The sequence below is a fragment of the Terrapene carolina genome, unplaced genomic scaffold, assembly GCF_002925995.2.
Source record: "Terrapene carolina triunguis isolate 2854851 unplaced genomic scaffold, T_m_triunguis-2.0 Scaffold42, whole genome shotgun sequence".
Lineage (NCBI taxonomy): Eukaryota > Metazoa > Chordata > Testudines > Emydidae > Terrapene > Terrapene triunguis.
Window position 1 is genome coordinate 72,212,284 of NW_020664393.1, and position 25,384 is coordinate 72,237,667.

Consider the following 25,384-nt stretch of genomic DNA (forward strand, 5'->3'; position numbering starts at 1 on the left):
TCCTCCCTACCGAGGGAGCCCTGGGTGGTGCTGCCTGATTACTGCTCACAGTTTAGCTACAGCATTCCACTTTTGCTTTAGTCAGAGCTCCAGATGTATGGGCAAGTAGGGGGACTATGCACCAGGCTTTATTCTTCAACGTTTGAGCCCTCCTGGTTGGGGCTCTTTAATCATAGAGATCTCTCTAGAGTAGTTCTATCCCTAGAGATACAATCTAGAATATCTTCTTTGCATTCCAAATCAGGAAATTGCTACACCTTGGTGAGACCAGTTCAAGAAGCAGCTAGAATCAGAAGGTTGAGCAGATTTGTAAATCTTTGGGGCAAATCAGAGTAAGTTAGGCTTTGTCTGTACTTGGGAGTCAGCTGCTGGTACAACTGCACCAGTGCAAACAAGGAAAGCTACATTTGCTTGGAACACTGTATACTCAGTTGGGGCAAATTATGATATTTATTTTCACTGGTGCAGCGATATTGGTTGTTGGCCACTGTTAACTGAATTGTGGCATGTGGCTAACTCCAAGTTGTAGACGAGTCCTTACTTCAGATTAAGTATACAGTAGTGTACACAAGTTCCCAGTGGTACTGAAATTAGGGGTGCTACCACACCCCCTGTCTTAAAGTAGTAATAACAAACAACAAATACATGGTTTCCTTCATCAGCACCCCCACTATAAATATTGTTCCAGCACCCTCTAAGTTCCCCACATTGAACTTTCTGTGGAGACCATGGCAGTACATCTTGTGCAGGCTACATCTTGTGCAAGCTGAGGAGTGGCAGGGAGCTAGGTAGGAGAAAGGAGCAGGTGGCAGTGCATAAGCATTAGGTCTCTGCATGCCCTTGCCTCCAGTGGATTCCCTGAGATCAACAAAGTCAGTCTGGACCACAACTGCAACTTTAGCTTTTGCTATTTGTTTCAACTGCAGTGGTATGTTGCTTATGTGTATGTGTTTGGCACGTGGGCTGATAGAAGTGAGGGTGTATGTATGTAACATCATAATTACAAATCGAGGCTCTAGGCCAGTGGTTCTCAAACTAGGGCCGCCGCTTGTTCAGGGAAAGCCCCTGGCGGGCCGGGCCGGTTTGTTTACCTGCTGCGTCCGCAGGTTCGGCAGATCGCAGCTCCCAGTGGCCACGGTTCACCGTTCCAGGCCAATGGGGGCGGTGGGATGCGGTGGCAAGTACGTCCCTCCGCCCGCGCCGCTTCCCGCCGCCCCCATTGGCCTGGAGCAGCGAACCGTGGCCACTGGGAGCTGCGATCAGCCGAACCTGCGGACGCTGCAGGTAAACAAACCGGCCCGGCCTGCCAGGGGCTTTCCCTGAACAAGCGGCGGCCCTAGTTTGAGAACCACTTCTCTAGGCCATATCTGGAGTACACAACACAACTGATCTGTCATAACAACATGTTGTGCTATCTAATGCTGTGTCTCCAAATCGTTAGTTTCCTCCAAATTGCTCCAGATCTTTAGTTTCCATCCTTTATTTCCTTTTGGCACAAAATACACCATTATTTTCACATCGTTCTGGTCTGAGCTCGTGATTTTATCCATATGAACCAGAAGCGAATAAAAGTTGGCAACTACATACCTATTATATTATAGAGTACACTTTAATCAGCACCCTAATAAACAGCACACCCAGTTAACTGGGACAATTGCCAGGGAGTGAGCGGATTTAGCTCACTGCACTTCAGTGACTGTAAATGATGGATAAGCAGCATGCTTGTTGCTGTTGTCTGCAAACTTATTTGTAGTAGTTAGCAGGTGAGAATTGGTGTTTGCTGGCATACAGTTCCCACCCCCCTCCCCGCACTCTGTTCAGTTTATGTAAATTCTCTGCTCTGATGTACACCTCTACCTCGATATAACGCTGTCCTTGGGAGCCAAACAATCTCACCGTGTTAGAGGTGAAACTACGTTATATCGAACTTGCTTTGATCCACCGGAGTGCGCCCTCGCCCCCCCCCTCCCCCCGGAGCACTGCTTTACCACGTTATATCCGAATTCGTGTTATATCGGGTCGCGTTATATCGGGGTAGAGGTGTATCTTTTAAAGGTAACTTTCTCTTACGGCAGATGTTTAAAAATGGTTTAATGATTTGTCTCTTATTCTTTTCAAAGCAACTGGTGAAACAGTAGTGACTTCCACTGTAACACATTCCTATGACAGGTTTCAGAGTGGTAGCTGTGTTAGTCTGTATCAGCAAAAAGAACGAAGAGTACTTGTGGCACCTTAGAGACTAACAAATTTATTTGGGCATAAGCTTTCGTGGGCTAAAACCCACTTCATCGGATGCATGCAGTGGTTTTAGCCCATGAAAGCTTATGCCCAAATAAATTTGTTAGTCTCTCAGATGCCAGAAGTACGCCTCATTCTTTTTACATTCCTATGAGGCTTTGATAATCAAGATGATGGCTTAAAAACACAAGAATGGCCATACTGGGTCAGACCAAAGGTCCATCCAGCCCAGTATCCTGTCTACCGACAGTGACCAATGCCAGGTGTCCCAGAGGGAGTGAACCTAACAGGTAATGATCAAGTGATCTCTCTCCTGCCATCCATCTCCACCCTCTGACAAACAGAGGCTAGGAACACCATTCCTTACCCATCCTGGCTAATAGCCATTAATGGACTTAACCTCCATGAATTTATCTAGTTCTCTTTTAAACCCTGTTATAGTCCTAGCCTTCACAACCTCCTCAGGCAAGGAGTTCCACAGGTTGACTGTGCGCTGTGTGAAGAAGAACTTCCTTTTATTTGTTTTAAACCTGCTGCCCATTAATTTCATTTGGTGGCCCCTAGTTCTTATATTATGGGAACAAGTAAATAACTTTTCCTTATTCCCTTTCTCCTCACCACTCATGTTTTTATATACCTCTATCATATCCCCCCTTCGTCTCCTTTTTTCCAAGCTGAAAAGTCCTAGCCTTTTAATCTTTCCTCTTATGGGACCCATTCCAACCCCCTAATAATTTTAGTTGCCCTTCTCTGAACCTTTTCTAATGCTAGTATATCTTTTTTGAGATGAGGAGACCACATCTGTACGCAGTATTCAAGATGTGGGCGTACCATGGATTTATATAAGGGCAATAAGATATTCTTAGTTTGCATGTTTGTCTTTCCACCAGTCTGTCAATTCAGAGGACTCTACCTTACTGTGGAACTGCTGATGTATAAAGGGACACATACATGAACAATTCTGCTGCAGCTTTCTAGAACTACCTTTGATATTATACACTGCATGTTGGCCATTCTTACTTTAAAGTAGTGTTCCTATGATGAGAAAAATCTGTATTTAAAAGTAAAACCTAGCACCTGAAACTGATATATGTTACAATTGACTACAAACACATGTGACATTTTTCTATAATTTGGACACCCTTTGCCAGAAAATTAAATAAAATTGAATACAGCAAACCTCTCTAATCCCCACATTCCTCCCAGATTGTTTCTATGGAGACTGTAAAGCATTAGTGAAAGCAAACAAAGTAAGTTACAAAAAAGGAGGGGGGAGGAGAAGAACCCCTCAATAAGGCGTCTTTAAAACGAAGGCCATCATGGTTCGGCAAAAGGTAGAAACATTGGTATAATTAAAGGAGGACATCATTTGTAGGTCATTCGAAAAGAATTGTCCATGTTGCCATTCGGTTAGGCTTGTTGGCAGGAGGAAAAGAGACCACTCTGTCCTACTGCAGATGGTTCTTTATTAGTTGTGGCTTCTGTAGAGATTTTGGCTCCTCTTTGGAACATGGAGGATTTCTTTTATTACATATTCTGGACACAATCTTTTTTAAAAGATTTTTTTCTCCAATGTGTGCAAAATCTCCTTGCACCAGTGCTTCTGTACTGAAATTACTGTGCCAAAGGAATGCAAACGTCTAGAGCAACAATTGTTCATTTTCCTTTAATGACTTTGTCGACAGGATGGAGACATTTTTGTGGTGTGATGAATTCACTCGGTCTCCCGTTGTGTTTTCCCCACATGCTTTGGAAACTCTCTCTTTCTCTAAGAAGTTATGTCCATCCACTCTGGCAAGAACTTCATTACTTCATATTCATTGTGCTTAAATGACACCCCAGTGGTACTGACCTTCTGGGATGACTGATGTAAATTATATGCTATGTAGGGGAAAATAAAATCTTTTTCTTACTTATGTTCTGCAGACCAATAAAAGTGAAAACAAATGACAGAGAAAATCAGGCTTATTCAAAAGTAAAACGTTGTATGTGTTATGGTTTCAGCAGACTCCAGTTTGTGAAAGCAACGAGACATTTCATAATGACTTATGTATCTTAAAGGTGACTTGCCAAGGGAAACGATGTTTGTGCCCTTTTTTGGTTCTTCGTGATGCATAAAGAAAGCCTGAAATTATTTTAAGTCCCTATGAAGTTTAGTAAGAACTCAAGAGACTTGTCCAACAGCAAGCATAGTACTTTTAACTGCACAAGCACTCAAGTGACACTGAGACTGCTCAGGCTTCTGGAAACATGTAGTTGTCAATGGGCATGCTCATTCATTCCAATATATTTTGCTTGATTTATATATTAGAATTATCAGGAATATTAATCCTTGCCTTCCCTGTATATTTTCCACAGTACTCAACTGAGGACTACAGAACTGAAGTAAAAGCTTCCGATGGAAGGCAAGAATTGGGGAAGACTGCTAAATCTTTTTCAATTTGACAGATTTGTTTTTCTTTTTCAGGAGAATACTTGACAAAAATGATTTGTCAGGGGCTGTTTAGGTATTTGTAAATCTATCATGGGAGGGAACAGTCCCAGTCAGTGTCTCAGCTTCTCTGCTGTAACTCTGTTGCTCTAAAAACCACCACCACCAGCAATGCTGGCCTTTTGCTACTCTGGTACTGTCAGTGCTTGGGCTACTCTCAACTCTTCCTATACAATTGTAGGCACCAGCAGAAAGGAAGAGATGTTGAGATCACTCAGCTGGCTAGCTAGCTGTGAGTGGTAATATCTTCCAGTCTCCCCAAGATGTGTGAGAAGGAGGTAGAAATGGGACAGAAGGAGGGAAAAACATAGGAAGGAGGCAAACAGAAGGGGCTGATAGGGTATTGATAGGAGGGAGCAGGAAGAGAGGGTGCCTTTGGGGCATGCCATTGTTGGCAGAAGGGAACAGGATGGGGGGAGCATGAGGGAGCTATGGAAAAAAGATGAAAAGTTTCTTCAAGATTAATTTCTAATAAGTCAGGATTCAGGCGGCCCTTTAACGATTAATTTGCTGAATGCTAGCTCCACCCCCTTCAAAGAAAATAATAACCTAAAATCTACTATAATGCACATACAGTTGTGCAGCCACCAGACTGGTTTCTGAGGACAATTGTTCCTGGTAAAATTTTTACATGATTGCCAACTGTACAAGAGTTTTAGTTAAATGGGTGATGACAAAAGAAAAATTATATCTATATCTATAGGGAGAGACTGTTTGATTAACAATCTTGGGAAATCACAATCCCAAACAAGCCTTTAAAAAACATTTCATGCCTTTTTTACACATCCTAAAAAAAAAAAAAATCACAAACATAATGTACTTTCTTATTTTATATTTTCTGGTTATCTTTGTTAATTATATTTTACAGACTCTGCATAGGATTGTGGAGTGACAGGAATAACCCCGTGCACGTAGCCACTTAGCCATGTCAGTAGCAGTGTCACAAATCACATATTATTTGGGATAGTAGGTAGGCAGCTTCCAAGTAATTCTGATTCTAGTAGTCTGTAACAAAATAAGCTTCCCTTTTAGGGACCTGTTCCCTGTGCTAGAAAGTTGTTGAGACACTGGAGGAAATTCACAGAAAAGCAACACAAATTATTTGGAGGTGCAGAGGACAGAAGAATGGAATTATGAGGAAAGGTTAAAATATGTATATCTAAATATATATATCTTGCTAATTGACACCTGGGAGAGGCAATGGTCATGATGCAGTATGCAAGTATTTGAAACAAGCAGATGTCAAGGACAGAGTTTAGGGTTTGTTTAGGGTTTAATAAGAGGGTATAATTAGGAGTCATGGGATGAAATTAGAGGGAAAATTTAGGACTTGGCTGCACACAGAAGTTGTATCGCTTCAACTGTATTAGTATAAAATAGTACAATTCCATAGTATGGCTGTGTTTATACCAGTATAAGTGGGCTTATACCACTATAGTTTATTCCCATACAGGAAGGGGAATAAGGTATATCGGTATGTCATCTTTATGCCAGAATAACAGTGTCCAAACTAGGGGTTTTATGTTTTACTGGTGTATCACACCTCCAACCAAAATAGTTATACTGGTACAAAATCCATGTACAAACCAGACCTTAGCTTAATATCCCCCAAAACCTTCCTGACGGGGATAGCTATTAAGCTGTGGAACAGTTTTCCTGCGAGACTCATCAGAAAACCCACTTTTTGGGACATTTAAACTTGCCCAGAAGCGAGGATCTTGCATCAAACCCTCATAGGTGAAGCATCACTTTGAGATGGAGCTATGTGTCTTTGGCAACCCTTTGCACACCCCTGGGTACTTATTATTTTTAGGTTAATTTTTGTCTCATAGTCACTGGGACCCTTCCTTAAAGCCTGACATATACTACCTTCAGTACAGCCTGGTTCCTGTAGTGTCTAAGCCTCAGATACACCACCTGTAGTAGTGCCTAGCTACTAAAGGGTCTAGGCCTTAGATACATGACCTGCAGTAGTGCCTGGTTGCTACAGGGCAGTGGGTTTTAACCTTTTTTCATTTGCGGACCCCTAAAACATTTCAAATGAAGGTGCAGACCCCTCTGGAAATCTTAGACATAGTCTGCGGCCGCAGGGGTCCGCAAATCACAAATTGAAAACCACTGTTCTATGGTAACAACCTTTTAGAGCTCCCAGTTAGACGCCCCCACAGGTTGAAAACCACGGCTATCGGGTCTAAGCCTCAGACACATGATCTGCAGCAGTGCCTGGCTGCTAGAGGGCCTCTCCTGTCTGCTGGGGGTGGAAGAGAAATCTTATAAGCATCTGACTTTATGGCAAGGGGCACAGCGTGTTAGCTCGATGCCCTTTTCATTTCTAATGTAAATGCAACATATGGCACTTCCTAGCCAGGTGCCGAGAGGGGACCGTAGAGATGCCTGTAGAAGCACCTCCTGATGGCTCCAGGGTCTCTTCTGAAACCGGCGGGGGATATCCGAGCCCCTACACGGGGGTCTCCTACAAGCAGGGGCCTCCTCTGGGGGATTCCCCAGCTCTCCTCTCCCCTACGGGCTGCTCTACCGCGCCGCCGCGCAGGGGGAAACCCCTTTCTGAGGGAAGCGGGAGCAGCGGCCGAGCCAGGGCTGGGCACAGCGCGGCCCGCCCCTGCTCCACCCCCCTCCCTCACGCGGGGCTCCAACCGCCGCCGGCCGCCCAGGGAGAAGCGGCGCGAGCCGCCACACAGAAGATGGAGGCGCGGGTGCTCCGCAGCCGATGTGTGGCGGAACCGGCCCCTCCCCCGGCGGGCGGCGCCATTTTCCCCCTGGTCGGTTAGTCACCTAGAGCCGAGCGGCCGCTGAGAGGCCTCGGTTCCTCTCTCCGTGTCTGGTGGTAGGGGAAGGAGGACGGCGCAGCTCCCCTCTCCCCCTGTCCAACCGTCCCTCTGTCTCTGGACATCAGCCCACTGGGGTTAATTGGCCACCACCAGGCCAGGCTGCGCCTTCCTTCCTTGCACACCTCTGCGTCCAGCCCCGTGTGTCTGAGCCTTTGAGTGAGTCACCAGCAAGGGCGAGCGAACAGCGTGTTGCTATTGCCTAACTTAGCAGGGAGTTCATGGGGCCGTGGAGGTATTGACCCCAGGGATGTATTGCCTGGCTGCCTAGTAATCTTTTTTTGGGGGGGTTGAGGGGGGGAGAGAAGGGGAGGGTTATGTGTGTTCCTGAGTCTTGCACCCTGTTGCAGGAATGTCTGCTAATGTGCCTTGGCCTCTGTTAGCATGGTAATACGTCTCCCAGCGCCTGGGCTAGATTCCACCCAGCGCTGTGCCACTTGCACCCTAGGGTGACCAGACAGCAAGTGTGAAAAATCGGGACGGGGATGGGGGGGGGGGTAATAGGAGCCTATATAAGAAAAAGCCCCAAATATCAGGACTGTCCCTATAAAATCGGGACATCTGGTCACCCTAGCACCCCAGGTCTGGGGAAAGCCTCTGCAGCTCCTTTCCTTGTAACGTTATCTGTTCCCTGGGACCAGATGCTAAAACCAAGCTTCCCCCCCCCCCCCCCCCCCGAATTGGCCACCTGTTGCAGGTGCCTGAGTGTTTCGGATGTCCAATCTGGGGTACTTCGGGCCTGAATTTCAGAGGTGCTGAGCACCCACAACTCCACTTGACCTCGGTGGCAGCTGTAGATTCTCAACAAGTCTGAAATTCAGGTTCAAAGCACCCTAATAACTCAGGCACCCAGAACAGGTGACCACTTTGGGGAGTATGGGTACACATAACTCCTCAGCCTGGTGGTCTGCATCCTGTTTCTCTCCTCTTATCAATTTCCCTGGGGTTTACACTTATCGCTTACTAAATGTTTTACTATGCCCTATTTATATTCATGTTTGTAAACAACTTTGAAAATGTTTTTATAATTTATATAGAACAAGTTGCTGATGTCCAGTTACACCAAAAGTGTGCCAGGTACTGTTGAGTGTTGTTTTGTGATGGTGTTGTATCTTTGCCGTTCTGAGAGTTTGGTGGTTTCTCTCGCCCACATTTTTTTTTGGTGGGGGCAGGGGGATTGATGGATTTTATTTAGATAGCAGTACAAGTGTGTGTGGTGTTTTATAGGTGAAGGGCCCAGACTTTGCAATGAATAAAAAACTACCTGTTCCCAGGTTCTGAGCATTTAATACATTCTCAAGTCCAAGAGAATGCATTTTTTTCTGTTGAACTCTTATAAATGTGCAGTGGTTTTCATTATCATTTACTAAATATATTAAGATATGCTTTATATATTGGTCAGCAACTTCAGCTCTAGAAATTACACAAATGACTGAAACGCTTTGTGACCTATGAATGAAAAGAACTATATACATGCAAAGATTTATTAGATATGCATTCCAGGAGAAAATGAGGTTTTGGGCAATATATTTAGCTTCAGGGTATGTCTACACTTAAAATGCTACAGCAGGCAGCTGTAGTGCTTAAGCGTAGATGCTACCTATGCCAACAGGAGTTGGTCTCCCATCGGCATAGGCAGTCCAGCTCCCCGAGAGACGGTAGTTAGGTCCACAGAAGAATTCTTCTGTTGACATAGCACTGTCTACAACGGGGTTAAGTCGGTATAGTTACCTCTCTCGGGGCTGTGGATTTTTCACAGCCTTGAGCGATGTAGCTATACCAATATAAATTCCCAGTGTAGACCAGGACGTCCTGTAGCAACATTAAGGGTGTGTTGTGAGGTACTTCAGAAGATTTTTGTAGAACTGAGTTTACTTGAAGGGTTATAATTTGAACCAAATGGAAATTAGAAACAAATTCTGTTGATGAGGTATTTAGAGAATGCCTTCCTTTTGAAATATTCAGCTAAACTACTGTGTTCTTCTACCTGCTATGAGTCTTCTCCTCTCTCCCTTCCCCTTCCTTTACTGTTTTAAGTTTATTATTTTTTACCATGGGCCAGATCCCAACTCCCATTGAAGCCAATGGAAATATTCCCATTGACTTCAATGGGCTTTGCTCAGACCTCATGTTTGTAGATTGGTAACCTGTCTCTTATGATGACTTTTCATCTTGTTTGTTATTGCTGCATTAGTAGTGAGAGTGGTGTCATAAGTAGTTTTGCCAACTCCTGAGATATTTGGTAGTTTTCTTAAAGCCCCAGCTCCTGGAGTCATGTGAATACATGAGAATCTTAGCTTTCATGTAAAAAAAAACACGTAATTTCGGAAGTTTGAACAGATGACCAGAGTATGCTGTAAAAGCTTGAAAACTAGAAGGCGAATAAAAAGAACCCTTCACATTTTTTTTATTTTGGGGGTCTGACTCATGTTTTTGGAACAATAGGGTTGACAATAAAGCTCAAGGTTTAATAGAATTCACCCAGCTCTTCAATATACAGGCTTATTTGCTAAGCCAAACAGTGTCACAACCAACTACATTGCTCTTATGGACTTAATTTTGAATAACGCAAAATGTGACTGTCTGAAACGTGATTAGTCAATTAGTAACTTGTCAGCATAAGCAAACTATAATTTAATAAACTACATATGGTAGGAATTACATTTGCATAATCATTTTAGGCAATGTTGAGCACCTTTCTTGGTTGTTAATACCATCCCTACATGATACCCTTAAGAAATAAGGCATGCTAGATTCTGCATTTCTGGGTGATGATAGCGTGCCTCAAGAGGTGTGGTAAAACAGCAGGCCAAACCCAAGAAGTGTGATAATCCCACAGAAATTGTGTGGACTGTTTTGTTGCTATCATGAAGTCTACAAAGAAAATGGGGAAGGCAGTTAGCCATGTGCTTTTTCTGTTCTGGGCATTATTTAGTTGGTTATGACAAGAGTTTCTCAACCAGTGGGCCAGAGGCTCCTGGGGGGCCACAAGCAGGTTTTAGGGGGTCCTCCAAAATAAACTAGAAAGCAAGGTTGGCATTAGACTTGCTGGGGACCAGGGCAGAAAGCTGAAGCCCGAGCCCGCTGTGTGGGGCTGAAGCTGAAGCCCAAGCAACTTAGTTTCATGGGGCACCCTGTGGCTTAGGGTCCCAGGCAGTTGCCCTGCTTGTTACCCCCTAACACCAGCTTTGTCTTCTAATCTACTGGATATGCAGAAAAACAGTTGTTGTGGCACAGATGGGCCACAGAATTTTTATAGCATGTTGGGGGGTGCCTCAGAAAGAAAAAGGTTGAGAACCCCTGAGTTATGAGATCCTTGGTAACTAGTCAGAAATCTGGGTCTCCAAAGTACTGAAACTTAAGTTGATGCCTTTGTGGGCCTTTTGCTAGACCAATTTACATTTTGTATTTCATAAAAAGATCATCAGTAATGCTAAAAATCATGATTAGTTTCCATGGCACTATTAAACATACAGAATAATTTTATTCATAAGTAATCTTCTAGCTCCCTCCCTTGCCAAGCACTTTCACATGCTTGGGGTACTCAAAAATACAATTAAAATGTTCTCAAAGCTAGCAAAATATTTGTAACCAAAACAACACCTTAAAACTTTCATCAGGAAAATGAAAAAGGAATAATGGGAGGTAGTAAACAAGAGGTTAATCAGTGGTGGTGGGGGGAAAGGGAAAAAGGTGGATATTTTCAAAAGCACCCAATGTTTGCTTAATGCTGCTGCTATGAAGTTGATAGTAAAACTCTCAATGACTTGAGTGGGAGCTGTTAGCCCAACTCAGAGAGCTCTTGAAAGTCTCACTCTAAATGATTAAAAGTGAACAAAAGGATGTTTGCTCCCATTGTCAGACACTGAAACAGATGTCAAAACAGAACAAATATTATGTGTTAGGATATGCTGCTGCAAAGACCTCGTGGCTCACAGGCTTCATGTGTTATGGTGGGATCCCTAAAAGGGGATGTATTGACTACCAATAAAGTATGACTAAATTTAACTTTTTAATTACTCTTTATTATTATGGAATCATAGAAATGTAGGCCCAGAGGGGACCTTGAGAGGTCATCTAGTCCAGCCCCCTGCACTGAGGCAGCACCAAGTATACCTCCTAGACCATCCCTAAGAGGTGTTTGTCTAAGCCAGTGGTCCCCAACGTGGTGCCCGCGGGCGCCATGGCATCTATGTGCGCCCGCGTACTGGCCGGAGACGAGCATCCGCCAAAATGCTGCCGACAAATGCCGATTTTCGGCGGCATTTCAGCGGTGACACCTCTGGATGACGCTGCTTGTCGGCGGCATTTCGGCGGTGACGCCTATTGATGTTGCCGCTTCTTGGTGGCATTTCAGCGGATGCTCGTCCGCCAGCCACGGTCTGTGGTGGCTCGTCATCTGGCACCCACCAGATGAAAAAAGTTGGGGACCACTGGTCCAAGCTGTTATTAATAACCTCCAATGGTGGGGATTCCACAACCTCCCTTGGAAACCTGTTCTAGAAATTAGCTGTTCTGATAGAAAGTTTTTCCTGATCTCTAATGGAAATCTCCCTTGCTGACGATCAAGGGACTTCTTGTCCCCTTCAGTGGACATGGAGAGCAATTGATCACCATGCTCTTTTATGAGCCCTAAGTGTATTTGAAGACTTTTATAGGTTTCCCCCCTCAGTATTTTCTCAAAATTAAACGTGTCCAGGTTTTTTAAACCTTTCCTCATAGATCAAGTTTTCTAAACTATTTATAACTTTTGTTGCTCTCCTCTGAACTATCTCCAATTTGTCCACTGCTTTCTTAAAGTGCAGTGCGCAAAACTGGACACAGTACTCCAACTGAGGCCTTGCAATGCCGAGTCGAGAGCACCTACAACACCTTTGTTAATATACCCCAGAGTGACTCCTTCAGATTGTGATCCACTGTAACCCCCAGATCCTTTGCAGAAGTATTACTGCCTAGCCAGTTATTCTCCACTTTGTATAGTTGTGTATTTGATTTTTGTTTCCTTCCGAAGTGTAGAACTTTGTACTTGTCTTTACTGAATTTCATTTTGTTGATTTTAGACCAGTTCTACAATTTTGTCAAGGTTGTTTTGAATTCTAATCCTGTTGACCAAAGTGCTTGCAAATCCTCCCAGTTTGGCATCATTCACAAATTTTATAAGCTTACTCTCCATACCATTTCCATGTCTTTAATGAAAATATTAAATAGGTAAGGTCCTACTTAATTTGCGATATTGTGGAAATTGTGATTCCCACAATATTAGGCTTCCACTGCAGTTTTGATTTTAATTAGCTTACTTTGCACAGTCCCCAATTTTGCATACATTTTGTGGTTTGCAACACACTTTTTTCCCCATTAGTACAGTAGAACCCCATTTATCCAAGCTGATAGCAGCTGTCAGCCCTGTGCATTAATGACTGTAATATCATTGCAGCAAAATGTCTGGTTATTTTTTCTTTTAAAAAAAGGGCAGTCATAACATAATCCTTGAGTGTTTATATTGTTCCAGCAAATTTTTCATAAACAAATAGGTCTTCTTTGGCTTTTCCAAATTATGGCAATTAATAAAGGTCATTTATTACTTTTCAATGATTTTCCATGTCTTATTCGCAACTCGGCATCATTTCTTTGACAACCATCCTGCAATTCAGATAGGGCCTTATAAATAGTATCAGACAGTATCAGACCCTGCAGGACCCCCACTTGATATGTCCTCCCAATTTGACAGCAAACCATTAATAACTACTCTTTGAGTATTAGCTTTCCAACAGTTGTGCATCCACCTTACAGTAATTTCATCTAGAATACGTTTCCTTAGTTTGCTTATGAGAATGTCAATTGGGACTGTATCAACAGCTTTATTAAAATCAAGATATATCTTGTCTACAGCTTCCTCCCATCCACCAGGCCAATAATCTTGTTAAAGAAGGAAATTAGCGTGGTTTAGCATGATTTGTTCTTGACAAATCATGTTGGCTATTACTTTTAACTTTATTATAATCTAGGCGCTTACACATTAATTGTTTAATAATTTGTTCTCGTATCTTTCCAGGTATTGAAGTTAGGCTGACTGGTCTATAATCTCCTGGATCCTCTTTGTTCCCTTTTAAAGATGGATAGTATTTTGCCCTTCTCCAGTCCTCCAGGAGTTCTCGAAGATAATCACTAATGGTTCAAAAATTGCTTCAATTAGATCCTTAAGTACCCTAGGGTGAAGTGCATCTGGTCATACCTTCCTGAATTCATCTAACTTATAAATATTCTTTAACCCATTCTTACCTTAATTTGGCTTGCATTGCTTCCTCCTTGTTGTTAATATTAACTAACCAGAGACTGAAGTAAAATGGGCATTAAACACCTTAGCTTTCTTGATGTGATATGTTCTTAGCTCTCCTTCTCCACTAAGCAGAGGACCCACATTTTCCTTCATCTTTCTCTTAATGGTTTTTATAGAATCTCTTGTTGCCTCTTATGTCCCTTGCTAGGTATGACTAATTTTGTGCCTTTGCCTTTCTCATTTTGTCCCTGCATGTTTGTGCTTTTAATTTGTACTCATCCTTGGCAATTTGTCCATGTTTCCACTTTTTGTAGGATTCTCTTTTGATTTTTAGGTCACTAAAGAGCTCCTGATTGAGCAATATGGGCCTCTTCCTATTTTTCCTATTTTTCTTTTGCATTAGGGTAGTTTGCTGTTGTGCTTTTAATATTGTCTCTTTGAGACACAGTCAGCTCTCCTGAATTTCTTTTTCCATTAGATTTTGTTCCCATGAGATCTTACCTATTTGTATTAAAGTAAGGGTTGTGGAGCCTTGTGTAAGAGGTGGGCAAATGAGGTTGACATTATTTGCAGAGCAAAGGTGGGAGTTGATAGTCACGGTGGGACTAAATTATGAGGGGCCTTAGAGACAAAGACAAGCTTGTGATTCATGTAATGCATAAATAGGAACCACGAGAGGTACACAAAGAAGAGAGTGGTGTGGTCAGAGTGTGAGCCAGGAAGTTGATCTTAGCAGCTGTGTTTGGAAAGGAGTTGAGTAGGGCAAAGATGCTGCAGTTGAGGTCCAAAAGAAAGAAACTGACTGACTTTAATTAAAAAAAAAAAAAAAAAAAAAAAAAAAAAAAAAAGCTTAGAACCATGGAAAGCTAAAGGTGTAAGGATGTACAGTGAGGTCGCAGAATTTGCAGATAACACAATTAGGTTAGTCAAAAGTAGAGAAGACTGAGGAATTCTAGAGGGATTTAACAGAGTTAAATGAATGAGGAGCCTGATGGCTGATTAAATTTATTGTTGACAAATGAAGGTAACAAATTAGTAAGAATAACTAGAAGTATGTATTCTCATTGCTGGACTCTAAATTAATTTAAAGCGCCAGCAAAAAGATCAAGGTGTAGTTTTGGACACTTAAGTAAAAACACCTGTGCAGTGCACAATGACAGTCAAAACAAATGTTAGGATGCATGAAGAATGGCATAGAAATTAACACTAAAATATTATGCCATCATATAATTCTGTGGTATTCTCCCACCTGAATATTGTGTTCATTATAGTCACCTAATCTGAACAAAAAAAAAAGCCGAAATAAAATGTCCAGAGAAGCAAACAAAACTTAGTTGTTAGCTTGGGCTTAAATCAAAACAAAATATGTCAGTGCTTCCTAAATGGAGTATCTGTAAATTGGTGGTAGAAGAAGTTGTATGTTCAGGTTTGCAAGACCATACTGCAAATAACAAAGAGTAAAACATAATTTTAAAAAGTCTACCAAAATGTCTGTTATGTAAAATATTAAATAAAAGTGAACCTTGCCTAAATCTCCCCATAATATATTTCATGCTAGGGTGCTATGAAATGACGTTTATTCTCATACCATACAAAGGTATAGTTTGGTGATGCCCTACAATCCAGTGGTGGTATTTGGTTTGAGTACTAGACTGTGCTTTGAGCTAAAGCCCTCCTATGTAGGTCTAAGCAGAAAGAGTGCACTTTTACTAGTCAGAAAGGTAAAATACCACACCAGTTACACAAGTCTAGATTTGATCAGTTTTTACCTGCCAGAGTCGTAGGTATGAGTGCCAGAAGATTTGGGGCCAATTTCTACCCTGAGATTGGCATTCACAGCCATCACTTACTTAACTGGAGACTACCTGTGGTTATCTGAGTGGAAAAAATAGCTCTGAGGTTGTGTATGTACATCCATAAAGTCATTGTTAAAATAGACTTATAAGGACACTGGGATAATCAAAGCTTTGAAAAACTTTGACAGAATCTGTGTTATGCAAATACTGAGTATTTTTAATTCAGATAAGTTGGTTAGTTGATTTACTTTTTCTGTGCCACAACCCTCCTGCACAACCATTACAAGGATTTTTTTCATCAATTTTATTTTTATATTCACCAATCCAAAACTGAGGCTTTAGACCTCTGTTAGAAGCAGCAAATTACTTTACAGGAATTTTGCAGCCTTCAATTTTGTGACTTGGGTTCTTCACCAAATGTTTAGCCGTTACTTGAGTTTGTTAAAATCATCAATGGGAAGCATGGCAGCTTGGTATGGCAGGTTTGTCTGCAAAAAGCACAGTGCATTCTGTGAAGAGAGATGAGCAAGAGTCTGAGATTAGTTTCTGCCTCCTCTGAGCCCGAATACCTCCAGGAAAAGAGAGGCCTCCCACTATAGAGTTTCCAATTGAATTCAAAGTAAGAAATGCGACTTTATCAGTGCCTCACACTACAGAATCCTGCATCCGTAGCATGATTTTTCAGCTGGCGGTTTCTGTATCCGGTAAATCAATCCAATTAATCATCAGTCTGTCTTTCAGTGGCTGGGCCCAAAATATTTCTAAAATTTCTGCCAAAGGTGGTTTAAAGAACTCTCATTACATTTATGTTTGGACAAACCGTAGCTATCAAAAAGGAATATGAGAGGAAGGCTATAGATGTTGCATTTTGAGTAAAAAGTTGGACACCTAGACTTGGTCTACACTAAAAAGGTAGGTCGACTGTCACTCAGGGGTGTGAAAAATCCACTCCCCTGAGTGGCGTAGTTAAGCCAACTTAACTCCTGTTGTAGGCAGCGCTAGCTTGACAGAAGAATTCTTTTGTTGCTCTAACTACCACCTCTCGGGGAGGTGGATTACCAATAGCAACCCCTCCCGTCAGTGTAGGTAGTGCCTACGTTGAAGCGCTATAGGGGCGCAGATGTAGTGTTTCAAGTGTTGACAAGTCCCTAGTATTATATGGTTTCTAACAGGATCAGTGGTTTACTGTATAAGCTTGGTCAAATCAAGCAGAATTATTTTTGTCTAGTACAACTGGTCGAAACTTAAGAAGGAAATCTTTGCTTATTTGTAGATTTTTAGATATGCTTTTTTAAGAAAAACAAATTAATATGGGCAAAGAGGAACCTTTGAGACTGCTTATCTCTTCTGAGATGAAGGAGAGGAGTTGTGAACAAAAAGCTAGTGGGCTTCATTTTATTCTTGCATGCACGTGCATTGCTCCCATTGAAGTTTATGAGAACCACATCTGAGGACAGAATTTTGTCCAGTGTCTATACATAGTTGATGTTGTAGAGTTGAAAAGAGTTTGTTATGCTCTCCTGGTTTTCATACAGGAATTCTAGATTCAATGTGCATTATTGAGAACAGATGATGGGGTTGTCATGGTTTATCTCATCAAGTGGAAAGAAGGAAGATAACTGTTATAGAATCCATGTTCCTCATGTCTAGGTAGTGAACAGGAGCAGCAAACGGGAGTTTTGCGAGGGAGTTCTCCAGGTGAAGGAGGAGTGACAGTTACCCTTGTTTGTTGCCTGTGTGTCTTGTGCACTTGCTTGCAGTGTGCCTGATTAATTGAAGTTTATAGTGTGGTCTGTTTGGGGGGGCCATATACTGAGCCCAGCGGTTTGCTAGACAAAGCTGAGAGCTTCCTAACGAAGCTCTCTAGCCTGCCATCCTTTGATCCCTAATTCCTTTAGGAACCCTTGACAAGGGGGAGGTTAGGGCTAACTCATGGAGAACAGGGGTTTAAAAAGCCAGTTTGTAAGAGACCAAAGGAGCTAGCAAACAGGAGTTTTGCGAGGAAGTTTAGAGAGGGAGCATGAGAGCCAGATACACCTAATAAACGTTCTCTAAAATTAGGCCAATAATCCTGAAAACCTGCCCATTCTCCCCCCCCCCCCCCCCCCCCCCCCCCCCCCCCCCCCCCAGTTCCTTCCCGATAAAGAACAAACAACCAAAAAGCCCCCAGCAAGAGTAAAAAATAATGCAGGCAGAAGTCCAGCAGCAGAGTGAGGGCTATCCATTTTATTGCAGTGAATGCAGCATGTATAATTACCTGCCTTGTGGGCAGGTGGCGTTTGTGTGCATTCAGTGAAAGCAGTTCTTGGCCCTCAGAGACAGAGTAGGGGCTCTTGAGACCAGAGTGGCTGACTGAAAAAGCTAAGGGAGACTGGTACATAGATGAGGCTTTTTGTGATATAATGGAGTATTCCCACCCTTGCTCTGTGTTGAGCCCTTCTCCCCGTCTGACAGCCTCTGTGTTGAGGAAGATGAATATCTCGGGGAAGGAGAGCATCAAGTGGGAGTAGAGGAAAACAATCCTATGGTTGGGATCCTCCTTCCAAAAGATGTCAGGTTATCCTCTTGCACTGAGGATACCTCTCTGGGGTGGGGGACTCCTATTATTAGTAAGACAGGTAATAGTAATGGAGGATATGTTTATTAGAAAAATATATAGTTGAGTTTGTGATGGCCAGGAGAACTGCATGGTGAATTGCCTGCTGGGTGTGAAGTTTGTAGATCTCTCAAGACATTTAGACAGACTTATGTGCAGTGCTGGGGAGGAGCTGGTGATCATGGTACATGTAGGTGCCAGTGATATAGGGAAAGGTAGGAGAGAGGTGTTGGAGGCCAAATTTAGGCTGGTAGGTAAAAAATTGAAGTCCAGGATCTCCATGGTAGCATTCTCTGAAATGTTCCCTGTTCTGCTTGCAGGGCCAGTTAGACAGGTAGAACTGCAGAGTCTCAATAAGTGGATGAGACTATGGTATTCATAGCAGGGATTTAGGTTTATTAGGAATTGGGGAACCTTTTGGGAAATGAGAAGCCTGTACAGGAAGGATGGGCTCCACCTAAACCAAAAAGGAACCAGATTACTGGCTTGTAAAATTATAAAGATCGTAGAAGAGGAGTTCTTAGACTAAGGGCTGGGGAAAAGCTGACAGGTACAGAGGAGTATGTGTTTTAGACAGACATCTCTTAAGGGATGATTTATTAAAGGGATAATTGTAGTAAAGAGGAGAGGACAGAAGTTAATGAAGTACAGGTCGGAACTGAAAAGAAACTGTCAAACGAAAGCGTCCCATTCAGTTACATAACATGAAGGCCGACAACTAAATATTGACAAATTTTATAAGTGCTTATATACAAATGCAAGAAGTCTAAATATTAAGATGGGTGAACTTGAGTGACTGGTATATAATGAGGATATTGATGTAATAGACAACACAGAAACTTGGTGGAACGATGATGGTACACAATAAATTCAGTATTGATAAATGCAAAGTAATGCACATTGGAAAACATAATTTCAACTACATAAAAAATAATGGGATCTACATTAGCTGTTACGACTCACGAAAGAGAACTTGGAGTTGTTGTGGATAGTTCTCTGAACACTTCTGCTAAGTGTGCAGCAACAGTCAAAAAAGCCAACAGAATGTTAGAAACCATTAGGAAAGGGATAGATAATACAGAAAATATCAAATGTCACTACATAAATCCTTGATATGTCCACATCTTGAATACTGTATGCAGTTCTGGTCACCCCATCTCAAAAAAGATACTAAAATTGGAAAAAGTACAGAGAAGAGCAACAAAAATGATTAGCAGCAAAGAGTCCTGTAGCACCTTCTAGACTAACAGACGTATTGGAGCATGAGCTTTCGTGGGTGAATACCCACTTCGTCAGATGCAATAGATGAAATTTATTTTTTCCACTTTAAAGAAAATGGTAAAGTAAGAATTTAGTGCATCAGAAGAAGCAGCAATAACAGCAGACATAATAGTTTGCTAGCAAGAATTTTACCACCTGCATATGCATTTAACTTGATGTTGTTTCATAGATTTTTCAAAAAGCAGAAGGCTCAGATTACTTTGATACCATCCCCTGATTTGAACAACATGATTGTATGAAGATCTGATGTAGCCTGCTTCTAATCCCAAATCCTCTCTGTCAAGGTCTAGTCCATCTTGAACACTGATCTCCTTGCATCATCTCCCTGGCTCATACCATTCTAGAGAAGTTAAGATGCTATAACTCTCTCATCCTACATGCTATAACATTTTACATGTCGTACAGAAATAGTTGATTTATCTTCATGTGTATGACTGGGGCAATTTACACCTAAATACTGGTGATTGAGTGTTGCATAGTTTGACCTACACTATAAATGTATCAAAACTTGTAATTTTATAATTTGGGTAATACTTTCATTGTGAATAGCTAGACCAGTTCACTTTAGATAGCCTATTAGTTCAAATCTGCTAGAGGAATTCCAGGAGAATAACCGTAAAGCCTTAATTGTCAGTATCCAGACTTCCAGGTCTCAGACTCATTTTCTGGAAGAGATAGAGCAATGGTTTTCAACCTGTGGCTCGCGGGCTGCATGCGGCCCAGTCAGCACACAGCTGCAGCCCTTGTGACATCCTCAGGGCAATACAGTATGTATGTGTGTGTGTATATATATAATTCTCATTATATTTTTTTTTGCTTGTTTTATTTTTATTTTGCTTGTTTTATTATTTGTATTTTCATAGCACCCTAAAGCCCTAGTCACACACCAGCATGCCATTGTGAAGATATCTTAACATTTCTGTTGCATGATAAGATAAAACCAAATACCTGAATACACATGGTTAATTAAAACCCTTACTTCCTAAAGGCCAAAGGAGCAGGGACTGTTTCTTGTACTACATCTTGCACAGTGCTGAGCATTTGCACAAATACAATACTTGATACTGACATTTCTGATTTTGTCTTAAGTATAAGTTGCAGTAAAGACTAGAATATTTAAAACAAAAACACTAATTTTAATACAGTATTTGCTCAAAGCATCTTAGCATTCAGTGGTTTCCTTCCTTCCTGTTTTGTATGAGTTTTATGTAAGTAAAAATGTATCCCATTTTGCATTATTTCATATCATATGCAAAATGTAGTTATGGAAGAAGTGAAATGAGGGCCCGATGCTGTACAAAAATTAGATGCAAGTCTGCAGAAAGAATTTATTGTGGCAGTAATTTATTTTTGCACCTAAAGTAAGAAAGGTACCATATACACATTCTTTATTTCCTGCTGAATGGAAACATGTAATTAACTTCTAACTTTCTTGGAACCTTGTAAAGTTTTATATGATTTGCCTCTTTACTTTTATTAGAAGTACGTAACCTGGTTCTCCTATCGCTTATATGATTTATAGTAAATCATAGTTAATGACACTGGAGGTCAGAGGAGGTTTGTAGGTGTAAGTCTAGTGTAAATGGGAGAAGAGTCAGGCCCCTAGGACAAAACAACCCAGTTGAAGACATCTCTATGTTAGAAAATACAGCTGAATCTTCTGCTTAGTTCAGTGGAAGATTTTTTTTTTTTAACCCTTCATTGTGTGGTGTGTGTGTGTGTATGTTTTTATATATATATATATATATATATATATAAAAAGCTTTTTCTAATTCAGGTGTGTGTGTGTTTTTTTTATATATATATAAAAGCTTTTTCTAATTCAGGTTCCTCCCATTGTGAAGAGACGTTTTAGATAAAGCTGAACGAATTCAGACCTCACTCTCCATTTCTGTGGTTGCAGAGTGAGTTCTGGAGTAGATGAATGTTAAGTCCTCTCTGGTGGTGTTTAAGTCAGTAACTTTTAATTGAGTTAATGGAGGTTTGGGGGCCCTTTGTTCTGTAACCTATCCTTTGTCTCTTAAGAAACCCCCATGTGATGCTGCAAGAACAGTGGTTGATGGAGGCATTTGAGTACCTCTCTGTAAAAGACAGGAAGATGCTGATCATGTTCTCTGAGAGGACCCCCTGACTTTGAAACATAGTCCCTTTCCACCCTTTATCTGAAATAGCCCAAATTTGTTGATATTTAGGGCACAATGCATAGTTCATTTATTTATACAAGCTTATGGGAAGTGCAAAATACCATCCCTTATGTGCCCTTACCAAAAGTTTGAGTAAATAGATGGACTGTGCGCTCTACCTTAAAGATTAGTCAAACACAGGTGTGTCATATCATGTGGGAATTACACAGGAAGGACGTAGACAGGTTATGGAACAGTAGGTTCCCAACATACCTTAGTGAGAATCGCTGGCCTGAACTCAGCCAGAGGAGGCTTAGCATTTTTCCACTCAAGATTGTTTGGGGGTGTGAGGGAGTTACTTGTTTCTTATGTGACTGTATATTCAATTTATGCCAGAGGTGTTGAGTGATCAGGATAGGTATTTTTTTGTGTTTTCATTGATAAAATTATTTATGTAAATTGTCTTTCCTTTTTAATTATAAAATTGCCAGATATTTTTGTGGAGGAAAATAATTTAAGAACATAATTTGCAAGTATGACGTAGATTTAGATTAGCGCCTTATAATTACTAGTTTTAAATAGTTAATCAAATGTTATATTCTCCTTGCTAGAGTTCATGATTAAACTGTGACATATTGAAATAATCTGTGACCCGATCTGAACATCTGAATTCACTTTGTGCAATATGGCAAACAGCTGTATTTCAATTCAAAGCTAAAACAACTGTAGTACATTGACCCGTTGAAGATTACAGTAGATTTTCAATTCCATGTTAGCTCTACTTATTGGAGAAAATTGATTTGCGAGTGCTTCTGCTTTTGACTTTGTTTTTAATGTCCGGAAGAAAGGAAATAGAACATGCGGATGATGGGACTTTGATGTGTAAAGAAGTTAATTATCTAAACCATCAAACAAAATGTGGGCTGGGGAAGTAATTATTTTAAAGGCTATGACAGGGCATGATGAGCTGTTGGTTCATCATGTCAAGAAAATGCTGTACACCTGCTTGATTTGAAAGTTAAATATTTTGGTTTTAGTAGGAAGACAGTGGTTTAATGAACGGGTAGAGCTGGTATGCTCCTAGTCCCTGATCCTGCAAAGTTTTATGCAGGTAGGTAATCCCATTGGATTTAATGGAACTGCTCATGTGTAAGTGTTTGCAGGACTGGAGCCTTAGCAAGTAATTGTGTTGACATAAAACACATGGGCATAAATGACACTCTGAAAGTTACACTTCTGGGTGGAACTCTTTGCAGGATTGTGGCCTATGTGCACAATTATTTTTGGAAGAGTCCCACTAAAGTCAGTAGGATTACTTGTATGCAAGGCAGTATTGCCAGACTCAAATGTTCAAAAATCATTAGCTCAAAACTCATGAGATGTAACTGTTATTTGAGTCTGTTTGCTTTTTAGTTTCTCAGTTTTAGTGAGTCTCATTTTCAAGCTTTTCTCTTCAGCCATAAGGGCTAGAATTTTTTTCTTAAATAAAAGGTGAGATCATCACATAATCACTTGTCTCCAGGGTGGGGAGCTTTAAGTAAAGCACCAAATATCATGAGAGTTGGCAATGCTGGTAAGGGATACCCATGTCTGTAACAATTATTAATGTGAACAAGGGATGCCTGATTGGCCCTTACTCAGTGCGTGGGATGAAATAAGACTACATGCCATGCACTTAATTTTTTTTGACAAGCCCAAATAATTTTACAGTCCCAGTCCTGCAGGCACTTACATGCATGTATAACTTTACTCACGCAAGTGATTCCAATGAAGTTAATGAGACTGTGCTTAAAATAAGCATGTGTGTTTTCAGGATTGGGGCCTTATCTTATTAATCATTAACTTTAAGAGTATTTTCTTTAAAATTTTTAAGGGCAAGAAAATTCTAGCCGAAAATTAGTGCTAATGCCTTGCACAGCTTTACTGAATTGTAGTTCTACTTCTCTATGACCTTTTGATTTAAGGATTTTGACATTACCATAAGAGTGTATATACATATTTTGAGTTATTAAAAATTAGATGTTAACTGTTATATAAATCATAAAATAAAGGGTAATAAGCAAAATGTGTAAAACAAAAGTAAGACTAAATATATACTCTTGATTTAAACTTCCAAGTCTGTGGGTCTTTGGTACGTAATCTAATTGCACCTCCAGTGTTTAGAAGCACGGTGCTAGAAGTAACACATAATCTTTCTTTACACTTACGGACAAGTTTATTGTATTTTTTTAAACTCACTAATTTCACTGTTTAGGTTTGAGACTAATGGTAACTGCTGACCAAGGCCCTGGTCCTGAGAACAGTTAAAATCGTGTGTGCGCCTACTCATATGACTAAAGTCAGACTTCAGTGCAACTAAATATGTGAGTAGAGTTACACATGTGCTTGTGTTTGTAGTGTGAGAAGCTAAATTACAACGTTCTGGAAAATAAGTGGAAGTCTCCTAAACTATACGTGAAAGCATTCATATAAAACAGTTTACTCTAGTGTTTTAGATAAAGATGTATATTACAAGTTTCTCTTTGATGCATCTCTGTGCTATGTATCCTTAATCTTTTTAAATTAACCATAATTATAACATTACCATGGAAAATATCTTACATATTCAAAAGACTTAATATCTTTCTTTAAAAAAAACAAACCGAAAATGAAACTATATTGTAATGAACCACATGTAGCGTTAGTGTTGGAGAGAAGGCTTGGTATACACTTTGTATTGTCAAGCTTCTTTTTTTTTTTTTTTTTTTTTTAAAGCATAGGTTAAAGGTAAAATTGTAACTGGGAAATGACTAACTGAAAATAAATGATATTAACATCTGCATTTTATTATCACAACTACTACTAACAACAACATAAGAAATGAGCAGATCTTGGATAGGTGAAGGTTTACCAGCTCTTAGCAAACAAGACAGGAGAAAAAAATATACCGTGAGTGTCTTCTGTTTATCAGAAGACATTTATGGTGCCTGGAATGTTTTAGTGTTGCTAAATGTTGTTTGGCGGTAAAAGCAAGACACGCAAGAGTATCTGACTATTTTTGCATAGAGAAATATACTTGGATAAGGTTTGACTCTTTATATTGCTTCTAATGAGTGACCTTTAAAACATGAACTTGTGTGTTTTTAATTATATTGACTCAGTTTAAGTTAATTTTATTATTTGGTGGTCTTCATGAAGTATCCATGTTACACATTGTCTGATAGTTCTTTGGTTAGTTTTCAATAAATTAAGACTATAGATGACATGATTTAAAGATATTTTGACTTGCATTTTATTAGAGAGGAAAAACACATGAGCTAAATTAGTATATGTGATCTGGTTACAGTAGAACTGTATCCAGGTTTCAACTTGGAATAAACTGTTTTAATTTCACAGGAATTCTGTCAGGAAAACCATCAAACATTTTAAAATAATTTTTTTGTTCATTTTGTATTCCTGCTTTTTACAGATACTGGACCATACATAAAGCTGAAAATAGTGCAAAGTGGATAAATCAGATTTAAAGTTGAATATCTCACTGTTGAGTTCATTCACATTTCTTACTGGCTTATTTTTTAGGATTCAGTATCTGGTTTCAGTACTGTAAGGACCTTAGTCACTCCAATGAGGATTAAGCTACAGCAGTGGTTCCCAAACTTGTTCCGCCGCTTGTGCAGGGAAAGCCCCTGGCGGGCCGGGCCGGTTTGTTTACCTGCCGCGTCCGCAGGTTCGGTTGATCGCGGCTCCCAGTGGCCGC

The 25,384-nt window shown here is 40.8% G+C and overlaps 2 protein-coding genes across 14 annotated transcripts in view; one reads left to right on the forward strand and one right to left on the reverse strand.

The window, feature by feature from the left end:
* Positions 1-25,384, reverse strand: part of RUNX2 (RUNX family transcription factor 2) — a 191,491-nt gene that overhangs the window by 121,906 nt on the left and 44,201 nt on the right. The gene's annotated exons all lie outside the window — the stretch shown is intronic.
* Positions 7,390-25,384, forward strand: part of SUPT3H (SPT3 homolog, SAGA and STAGA complex component) — a 469,967-nt gene continuing 451,972 nt past the window's right edge. The window contains exons 1-5 of one of the 12 annotated variants that reach the window (XM_026655958.2): positions 7,390-7,734; positions 8,613-8,652; positions 22,686-22,759; positions 23,903-24,011; positions 25,097-25,132. The gene's annotated coding sequence lies outside the window, so the exon portion shown is untranslated. Of the gene's footprint in view, positions 7,811-8,612; positions 8,653-22,685; positions 22,760-23,902; positions 24,012-25,096; positions 25,133-25,384 lie in introns of all 12 variants that reach the window. The other 11 variants (XM_026655980.2, XM_026655952.2, XM_024212815.3 and 8 more) reach the window with 11 other exon arrangements.